Here is an 11,188-nt window from a genome sequence, read left to right as displayed (position 1 = left end):
TTCCCTATTCCAGTTTATCAGTGGAAAATGCTTCCTTTTTATTAAAAATACTTAAAGTTTACAAATTGTTAATAACTCTACAGAGTATTCTCCCAGTAGTTTTCTGCATTAATGACACCTGTTCATTTACATCATCTTTTCTTTTCTCTCTGATTTTCTTTAACTACTATTTCTTTCCTTTTTGCATATAGATTTCTTGGGAAGTTAAGAGGGTTAAGAGAAACAACAGAACAGTGGAACACCTCTCTCTCTTCTGAGTATATGTCTGCTATGTCAATGTATCTGCTATATGACTGGGGTGAAGCATAGACTTATAGTCAGAAATCAATGTAACGTGTATACCTTAGCGGTGGCACTAGCCTTGCTAGTAACATGCCATACAAGGCAGCATAAAGGCTCAGGGTAGAGGGTCTGAGATTTCTTCTCCCACAAAAACATTCAGAGTTATTTTACTTCTCCTTTTAAAGTAAGAAAAGTGGTATATTTTCCACTTCCTTTAGGTTTATTGGCAGATTTTAATAGCTCTATAGGTCAAGAGTTGTTGTATTTCTAGAACATGGAAGCACACAACTTGTAATTTGAAGGCAATGGCTTTGCAAAAGGAGGTACATGTTTTTGATTGCAAAAGTAAAAGTAGGAAGTCCAATAAGTTCACTTTTGCGTGGGGCAAGTAAGCAAAGAGTTCTTTTTTCACATAAAACCAAGGGAGTAAACAGAGAAGTATGTTTTGCTTAGGATTATCTTTGATGGTTTAATGAATCTTCATAAAATTTCAGGTGCGTTCCCAATTCTCAGCTCTGTCCACGCTGCATATTTTAATTACTCTGGAGCATAAAGGGAGATTTTGTTAATCCTTAACTATAACATGCTTGAGTGATTTGAATACTTCATCCCCTTGGCCAGTCGCATGCATATTCTATATTGAGGCCACATTAACTATGCAAAAGGCCAAATACGAACCTGTGAGAATGGCTTTCAAAACATGGTCTCCGCAGAGTAATATGTTGTTATTAAGTCAAAACAACTCCACAAACTTCCAATGCAATCCATGGCCTACTTTAGCCTCAAACCAAATATGTATGGACAAGTCTCTCAGGAGGGAACCGCCACTACTAACAAGTTATATTTTTATTAAATTTATTTTGTTAAAATTAAAAGAAAAGACTGTGAACTTATAATGTAATAGAGATGCCTTTCACTGTGGTATTTTATCTGTGGATGCCCAAGTTTACATTAGGAGTCCGAAAGGCTGATTCTTGGGATTCCAATCTCTTAAAATATGTTTTGGTGACCCTTTTGTGTCCCAACTGTAATTTTTGCTTAGGTTGGAAAGAGTATTGATAGTATGGTGTGAAGGTGAAAATAATTACAAAAATGTTGCTTTATAAATAGAACCTGCTAAGTTTGTTCACAAAACAATGAGGCCTGCTGCTTGCACACCTGTGAGCTTGGGAACCGGCGGTGAGCCCAGCAATGTGCTGGGGCTGAAAACATTTTTGAAAGTCTCTTTCTGAAATGGCTCTAAAGGTCAGTTCATAAGCCACACACAGCTTCTTCATTTATTTATTATATTGCTAGCACCTTTTTGAAAATAAATTCTATTACCTACCTTATTTACTAAATATTATTTCCAAAGATGTTTGGCTATTTAACAGTCGTAAACAAATGGGGGAAGAAAGACAACTTCGAACATGAGAAGAACATTGAGTAAAAACTGAGGAAATAAGAATAAACTGTGAACATTAGTCAATCGTTAAGTTCGGTTCATTAGGTCTAACAAATGTAGGCTCCAACTGTAAGATGTTAATAGGAGATACTGGGCGTGAGACATGTGGAAATCCTCTGTACTATCTTTGTAATAATTCTGTAAATGTAAAATTATTCCCATATACAAAAGGTTTTTATTATTTTTTATTTTTTATTTTTTTTGTTGCTTAATGAATAAGTTTATTGTTTTAAATCAAGAAATACTCATATAAAATTGGTTGGTTTAGCTTTCAGCAGCTCGCTCCTGAGCTCTAAGGAAGCCTGCCTTCTTTTGAGCTACCAAATCTTTCTTTTGGGCAAGGGACATTTTGGGACGGTTCCATCTCTTCTTTTTAACTTCTCTCTTGGACTTCTTCTCATAGACTGGGTTATCTCGTATAGCTGCATGAGCTTTCTTATACATCTCCTCCATCTTGTCTGGAGTGATGTTCTTTATGTATTGAGAGAACTGTTTTTTTTAAGCATCTTCATCTTCTTCCATTAGGTAACACATATAATCTGCAACATTCTGTCCCATGATATGCTTCCAATGTACTTTGGCATTAAATTCCTTGCTTTCAGAATCATAACCAGGGAATCATTTGGTACTGTGAGGGATAGACAAGCCTCCATCCACAGCTCCCTTCAGAGCTCCAAAAACTTTATTGCCAGTGGTAGTCGTGGCAAGGCCTGCATCCAAATAGCATGTAAAAGCACCAGGCAGACCATCGATGCTTTCCACATTGTATTCATCGCCAGTCACCTCCACTTGGCCTTCATAGATCTTGTCCATGCCAAACCTATTGAGAAGCCTGCGGGCCAGCAGCAGGCCAGGACAGTATGCTGCAGCATAATTTGTCAGGCCAACCTTCACACCGTATTTTGGTAGTTCGTGTGCATTAGCCGTGCAGACTATCATATCCCCTTCTATATGGGCATAAGCAATCTGATGAATGATGTCTCCGTTAGTCACATGAACTATCTTTCTTGTATTTGGGGGTGTTGTACTTATTTTTATCCTATATCACCAAGTGTTTCTGAGCATAGTAATCAGTTTTACCCTCTCATCATCTTCTAAATTTCACTTGGTATCTCTTAAAGTAGGCCTTATTCTTGACAACTTTAACAACCCCATCCTGCAGAATAGAGACCCGCGTCCGTGGCCCCACACAAATTTGCAGGCCCAGCAACACTAGGGTGGGGGAGAAAAAAAAGGCTGCAAAAAGTTTTTTTAAAAAAGGTCAAAATCTCTTGAGACAGCTTCCCCTTTTCTGACACTCCTCATTGACTGAGAAAAGATGAGGAAATGAGGAATAAAACAAAATAAAAAATTGAAACTTTTCAGAGTATCTTTTATGTTCTCATCTAATTCTCACATAGTTCCATGGCAGTAGTTATTATCACAGTCTTATAGGAGAAAACATAAAAGGGATATTCAGAAAAGTTAAAAAATTTTGGCTAAGGCTAAGTAGCAAATACATGGTAATGTTAGAATTTGAACCCATTTTTTACATGGGCTCAAAATTTTCTTCACCACTTTGACACATTTCTTCCATAAAAATGTGTCATAGGCTTTGAAATTAATTCCCAGAGAGCAGTTTCCAAATGGTATTAAGTACAAGTTGCCAAAAACTGACCACCTTGAAGAGGGTAACTGATCTGGGTGAGAGATTTGTTACTAGGTTTCTGATAAAGTCCATAATGGTGACAGATCTTTCACATTTGGAGGAAAGGTCTTAACTTCAGGAGCAGCGAATCTCTTGAAATAAGCCCTTTCCTGAACTTGTCATCAGGCCATAGCATCCATTTGGTGGAAAGGCCCATAATGAAGGGTGGGGTCCAAATAAATACTGTGTGTTAACAGAAGACTCAGGATTTTTGCCAACATTGTGGCTTATCCAGTTGCTAAGGATACTATGGAGAAATGAAAGAGACCAATGGACAATGAACTGTTGGAAGTGGGTTTTCATACCCACAGGGCCCCTCTGGTCTGATCCCTTTGTCTCTGTGGAGCGGCTCAACCCCAGCTTCTGCTTATGTTGGCCACTGGCAGCTCACAAGTGGGTACCTCGCCAGGGATTGCCCTCTGATGGGGAGTTGTCCCACATGAGTTTTGCCCTCCCCTCTTTTAAGGCTGCTGCATCAGTGACTATTTGACATCAGAGTTACAAAGGCCTGGTCCTCTGCCCCAGTGCAGGGCCTCTCTGAAGGACCACCAAGCTTCAGAGCTCACTCTGGGGTCAGCTGAGCCCTCTCTTATAACAGCTTCACATTTCATCCTTTGCCTTTTGCATAGTTCTGTTTCCTCTACTCTCTTAGAAGTGATGATCTAAGAGTGCCTCCTCTATAGTACACCATCTACATGGTAGTCTCAGAACCAGTCTTTAATGTGTTACTACCCTCTGTCCTTATGTGAACAGCACATTTAAGATGCTCTCTCTACTTAAAAGTGCAGACTTTTTCTGGGAAGCCTTTTCTGATTAGCTTATTGCTCCTTGCAGAAGCTTCCTCAGGTTTAGGCACTAGCCCCCTATCGCATTTATGCCACCCAAGTGTAATTTCCTTCTTTTTGTATGTGTCCCTCAGAGAAGTGATGTCTTTGAGGGCTGGGACTGTATCTTGCACATCTCTGAGTCCCCATTGCCTACTTTGGTGCCTGGTGTGCAGTAGGAACTCAGAATATATTTGTGGAATTGAATTATGCTTAAATATTCAAAATTAGAAATGCCCCTTTAAAGATCTTTTACTTGTATTGGTTTTGATCCAAAATCAGTCTGTCATATAACCAAGAATATTGATGGAATTATCCTGGAAACTTTATTTCTTCTTTCTGAACACTAGTTGTTTTTAAAAAAAAAATTGGCAGAGTTAAAAGGAATGAAATCCTGGAAGAAAGAAATTTAAGGAAAAGAAAATGAGAAAGAAATTCTAAAAACAGAGATTTGACTATAGGTGGAATGTTTTCCTCTAATATTTATAATTCTAAAATAGCACACATACTATGGAATACTGATTCAGAAATTATGATGATTCCTTCCAGCCAAGAAATGTCTACCTACAGTTGGAGCAAATTTTACTGTGCTCCAAATGGTGTCATTTTGTTTTTATAGATGATGGGATTGTCACACATTATTTAAAGCACAATAGCCATAGCTTCCAGCTCATAGTACCATTCCCCTTTCCTGCCTTGAGCACATTTGCAGACAGATCACTGGGGAATCTCTGGCCATAAGTACCTCAAAAGACAAACTCAACACAGAACTGAAAGACTCAAAGACCAGAAAACATCTCTGTGATTTCTCATATAATAGTAAAGCGTTCATGAAGTCTTGGACTAAGCTTAGACGTGGCCTTGGCTTCTAGGCCCTCGGCTTGCTGCCTATTGTAGTCAATGGGCTTGGAGTCAGTCCTTTGTATTTTTGTTGTTATTGATGGTTTCCAGTGAGGCCTGTGATACCTATTTTATCTCACCTCCTCCTTTTGAGACATCTCTCTCATTTTTTATGATGGAATGTATTTGCACAATTAAATTGTTGCTAAAACTTTCACCTACTTTGAGAGCTGCGTAAACTAGTTAAAGTTGTGAGTCTGCTTTGACCCTGGTAGAGTTTTAAATATCCATTCAGTCCTTTATATACCAGCGGTGCTCTCATTACTAAAATGATTTAGGAGTTAATAAAGAGAAGCAAGTAGTTTGTGTCTTACTTAACACAAAGCCAATTTTTGTACTACTTGCAATGCACGTGAAACTTTATATTCAGTCCCATGACTACTTTTCCATTGTGTTGAATACTAATAATTCTCTTTTCCTGATGTTTAACTCTTCACATATATCTCTTGTTTTCCTAGTTAGAATTAATGCTCCCTGAGAGAAGGATTCCTAACTTGTCTTGTTATCTTTCAAAATGCTTAGAATACTGCCTTGCATCTCTTATGCTGAGCTACATATGGCTTATTACACTCAGCACTCACTTCTGCTTCCTTTTTATCCCCCCAGTCAATCCATACAAAGAGGCTGGGAGGCTAAAACCTACATTTCTTAGGTTCCTTTTTAGCTTGAGTTACGATATGATTTATGCTGAAGCAGAGAGATATATATGCATGAGATTGGGAGGATGGCTTTCTTTAGAGTTGTCAGATGACAAGCCAACTCTTAAGAATGGAAGTTTTTTCAGCAGCCAAGTGCCACTTTCCACTCTCTGGCTACTAGCTGTGGGTGTGGGATGACAGGGAGTCGCAGCAGTAGTTCCATGACCCTGGATCACAGCTAAGGGCGTGTGACTCTGAAGCACAAAATCCTGTCAGTGGCAGCTCTCTGGCATTCTTTTCTTCAGTTATGTTGAGAATACCTAATTCCCTATTATATTTCCTTCTTACTGAAATGCTTGGAATATTTTCTGTTTCTTGCACTGAACTGTGATAGTTGCTCAACATCATTTATTGAGGTAGTAAAAATATTTCATGCCCATCCCAGATCATGCAAAAAGAGTTCTGCATTATCATTCAGTTTGTTCCTGATTTTATTCTAATTTCTGATGGACTGTGAGGGCCTAAAGCATGCTAAGAACTTATTATTTATATCCCTTTAACCACTTTGATGGCACAATTAGCCCCTGGATTCTTCCAAATAAGCACAGATGAATTTTGTTGGTCAGTACAAAGACTTACAGCAAATCTGTATTATAGACTGAGAAAACCCTGAATATTGGTAAGTGAGCCTTTTCAACAGGAACTGAAATTATTTATTCAATACCCCAATTTAACAGAGAAAATGTATTCATTTAAGCCGACAAAATTTCCCATGGGTAACTGTGATCTTGTGCTACAAATTACATTCTGAGGTTGAGTATTGTGGACTCTTTAATTTTAGGAAAGTCCTATACTTTACATATGGCATGGGAAGAGCTCAAAGCACATTGAGGCATGACTAATGAGGCATGAACCACAGATAGTTTGGCTTTCCCTTAAAAATGGCCCTTCTGATGGCAGAGGCAGGACAGCATCCTCCATGTCTTGATTTTAGTCCACTCTGCTGTCTACTGTGTGCTTGTCTTGATTTTAGTCCACTCTGCTGTCTACTGTCTGTTGAGGGCATGATGAACTGAGTTCTTTTTATTTGAGCTTTCTGTTGATCTTCCTCACGCATATCATCCCTGTGGGTCTCTGCATGAGAACTTCACCCACGAACTTGGCAACCTTGGCTTTCATGAATATAATTATAGCTGCTAATGTTGACATGACATTTTACTATTTACAAATACCTTTCATAAATTTCAATTATTAGAGCCTTTCAAAACCTTGTGAGGCAAGTAAGGCAGGCAGATATCATATTAAGCTCATTTTATGGGCAAGGAAGGACACAGTCAAGAGACAGACACATATATTCTTAAATGAAGGATGGAATCCAGTTTGGATTTCTTAAAAACAATTTCTGTATTATTAGCCAATTTCTTCAAAAATATTTGCTAGAAGACTGAACTATTGTGTTCACAAATTAAAGGTCAATAGTATTAAAATGCTTAAGCTTCAAACCCTGTGGTAATGGTGACCTGGTAAGTAGGAAGTGACATTTTCCATAGGAAGGTCCTTCATTAACTGACTTTTGCGCATTAACATGATTTATAAGCCGGAAAGAAGGTAAAAAAAGACACTTTGCAGGAATATTTTTTAGCTTTTGCCAATTTTTACAAACTAGATTTTGACCCCAGGGCATAGGGATTGTCTGAGTCTCTCTGGTTTCCTAGACTATTCTTGTTCACTAGCTGTGAATTATTTAAGAGCAAGAGACCATGTCTTATCCATTTGCAAACCATGTGCCTTGAACAGTGCTGAGAACAGTGCCAAATGTTCTCTAAGTCTGCCTAATGATTTTATCCCAAAGTTCCTCTGAATTAATTCATTATCTTTTGAGGTATTGTGTCAAATGCTTAACCTCAAATGCTAATGTGTATCTCAGCTCTTCATTTGGAATTCTTTCTTAGTATAAAAACAGTCAATTTTTTCCTGGCATCATGGTTCTTTATAAATGCCTGTTGTTTATTGTGTCTGTTCCCATTATTCTCTCTCCTTACACATTTAATTCACTCTTATACTTTATCTATTTATTTATTTTTTGTAACGTGCTATTATTAAGTTGGAAAGCACAGAAAGAATGGGAATGGAACTCTTCTCCTCCTCAGTTCTACACACCTGCTCTTTAACCAGAACATTTTAAACATCAAATTGAGAGGAACAGATGGAACATGGAGTCATTTTCCAGGACTTTGAGAAAGACTGGTGCTGTGATAAGGTCTCAGCCTTCCTCCCTATCCTACCTGTGCTCACACTGGGCTATGCCATCAGATGAAGAAGGCAAGGTCTGCCTACATGGGCTCTTCTGTTGAAGACAAATGGTTGACAACGAGTGAACAATTCTGTGAGAATTTTTAGGGGACAAGGATATTCTGAGGCTGGCTCTCTCAGGATTCTTGTTCTATTTTCATACATCCTCTTCCTTTCTAAAAGAAAAAAAAATGCCTTATATTTTTTGAGAGGTTTGATGCAGAATAGAACTCTTGGGGATACTTAAGTTATGAGTATCAAGAAAAAATTATCTTCTACTGCCCATATCCTAAAAACTGAGGAACTAACTTGGAAGTAAATACATCTGTTTTCTCTTCCTTTTCCTGATAAATCCCCAGAAGATCCTTTCCTCAGAGACACAGGTTTGGATAATACCTACTTCTCATTACTAATGCTCACAAGAAGATGGGAACACTAACGCAAGTAGCTATTAGTAATGATGTTTGGGCCATGAGCAGTCTGCAGATGTTGAGAATGCAGTGTTTCAAAATGGGACTGAGCGGAAGAGCCAAGTTCAGATTGAGATGGGGACTGTACATGTGCTTCATTTAACTTCAGACAGATTTTTGACTACTTGTGTCATATGCAAATGTGTACAACAATGCTTGAAATTGGATTTCCATTTTACTTAATTAGATTAATGCAAGACCTGCATAATAATCAACAGTTCATAATCTTGCCACTGCTGGGGTTCAGAATTTCAAAATGATCGCTGATTTTGAAGTTTGGTCTGGCCCAAGGGAATCAGGTCAATTGGTTGATTTGGGGTAGAGCTATGGTTGGTTTTACTTATATTTGTGTGGTCCAACCAAAAGACCTCAATTTTCTTTCACTCAGGCAGACATAAAAACAGAATTCTGTTTTTAAAAATCTGTAGAAGTAATTAAGATTTTTTTTTAATTAGAGACTGTGCTCTACCAAAAATAAGTTCAAGTACTATTTTTTTCCCCGAGTCTTAAAGAAAATGAGTAATGAAACCTCTCTGTATGTTTTCTCTCCAACCTGAATAATAAGAATTTGAAATCCATTATAATTACAATTAGGGTGTTTTCTCTCCAGGTTTTAGATATCTGTAGTGTGTGGCCTGTAAAGAGAACAGCTTTACATAATTACAAAAGACAAGGAAGATTGGATTCAGAAAAGCCAATGGTGGAACAGACGATTACACATAAAATTCTGGGCAGGAAGACAATGACAATACCAAGAGAGGGAGCACTCAAGAGAGCGATACTAAGAACTCATTCAGAAATCAAGAAAACCCGAGCAGCATTTACCCAAGCAGAGAGCAGCTCTGCAGTGTTCTATTAAGCAAAAGGAAGGCAGATGTTCCATCTTCTCCCTGTTGGGAAGGTTTTCATTTGTAGCTGGGTGATGTTTTTAAATAAGACTTTTCTAAGTACTGCTTTGCAGAAGGAAATCTAATTTCATGACAGGCTAGAGGAATTTTAGGCCACTCCGGTAGCACTCAGATGTGTAGTTCAAACTTGGGCTCCAAGGTAACATGTAGAAATGGAAGAAGTTAGAGTGAAGGCCTCAGTGCCTGCCTTTGCCATTAGCTACACTGTCTACCTAACATGCCTCAGTTTCTTCATTTGTTAAGCAGGATCATAATAATGAGCTCTTTGGAATTGGTACGTCTTTTAACTCCCCTGAGTCTCAGGATTTTTATCTGTAAAATAAAGTTTTTTTATGACTCTAGAGAATAAGAGAATTTCATTTTTTGTCTAAGCTTAGTTTTAGTAGCTTCACTATTTCTCACATTCTGGCTGATATTTGCCTTTCATGTTTCATTGAGTGTTTATGATGATTAATTAAGACCTTATACAGGTAATTGCTTTAAAAGTCAGATGGCTACCTAGAAATCAAAGTGAGACTCTTATTGTTAGTACAACATCAAGTCATGAAACAAATTCCAATCAGTGGTCAAGATGTCTATCAATCATCCATCCAGTGTTGGTTAGGATCTTGTGGGGAAGTTTCTTACCCTCTTCGTAAAAAGTGGAGAGAAAGATTGGAACTAGGTCACTTTGATCAAGGTCTACACTCTTGATGACTTATCTACACTGTGCAAATAGCAGGAATGTCTAGTACTCAAACTGGCTGAGAAGGCATGCTGATGAAAGGGTTTGCACCTTCTTTTCCCTTTCCCTGTGGGTTCTTTCCATCAGAGAAGAAAAGGCCACAGCATGGCCTATTCTTCCATCCTAGCATGGCTGGAAGAATAAGGCCATCCTTATTCCTCATAATAGGACTCTGAAACATCAAAGGAGAGATATTTTGAACCATAGTTTTTACTGAAATGTCAGTTGGGTTATAGCCCCTGTGATTAGGTTATTGATAAAGAAAATATATCTTTTTTCTCCTCCTATAAAAGATCCATATAACTTGAGTTTGGGGATTTAATAATGCTGGAGGTCTAAATGTGTTCTTGAAAATCTGTGAATGGCTGAGCTCTCCTTAAATTTATGGGCTAAGTTCTTGGTAATGTATCTCATAAATCTCAAGAGGTAAGAAACTATGACAAGATAAACTATTATTAAAGGTGAAGTGTTTATAATGGGCTCTGGTGGTCGTATGTATGTTTGTATTTAATTGGGAAGAGATAGATGTAGTGATATGGGTAGGGCTTTATTGATGACATGTCCACGATGCTACATTTTCTCAGTCAGATTGGAGGCTACTCTCAATTGCATCTGACAGGGATAATGAGGCCAACAGCATTTGCTAAGATCTTGTGCGTTAGAATTATGTCTGTGGTCAAGATCCATAAGTACCATGTATAACAGGTATAAGGGAGCATGTGTTGATGCTGTGTAATAGTCTGGATGTGGAATGGAAGAAAGTGGGAAAAGCCATGAACACAGCAGTACCTCTGCAAGTTGACCATCCCAGGGACTGTAACAAACTGGTCAACATACAGAGGTGGTCAACATAAGGAACTGGAACTAGGCTTACTGTACTGATACATACATGTGGTACAAGTCCAGTCTATGAAAATTAGGTTGACTTAAGAAGGTAGTTAGTAGGGAGGTAGTCAACTATTGAAGTTGTACTGTAGTTCAAAGGTTTCCAACATGGGGGACTGGAGTGGTGAGGATAG

The 11,188-nt window shown here is 38.2% G+C and overlaps 1 pseudogene across 1 annotated transcript; it reads right to left on the bottom strand.

The window, feature by feature from the left end:
• Positions 1–1,934: 1,934 nt before the first annotated feature.
• LOC100953345 lies at positions 1,935–3,132 on the bottom strand (annotated as a pseudogene). The gene is made up of 2 exons (XR_153389.2): positions 3,123–3,132; positions 1,935–2,938 (listed from the first exon to the last, which is right to left on the bottom strand). The product of XR_153389.2 is annotated as a 60S ribosomal protein L5 pseudogene (transcript).
• Positions 3,133–11,188: the final 8,056 nt, after the last annotated feature.

The sequence above is a fragment of the Otolemur garnettii genome, unplaced genomic scaffold (genome assembly GCF_000181295.1).
Source record: "Otolemur garnettii isolate 467f Iridium unplaced genomic scaffold, OtoGar3 scaffold00024, whole genome shotgun sequence".
In the NCBI taxonomy this organism is placed as follows: Eukaryota; Metazoa; Chordata; class Mammalia; order Primates; family Galagidae; genus Otolemur; species Otolemur garnettii.
Note: the sequence above shows the minus strand (reverse complement) of the source record. Positions and strands in the feature narration are given on the sequence as shown.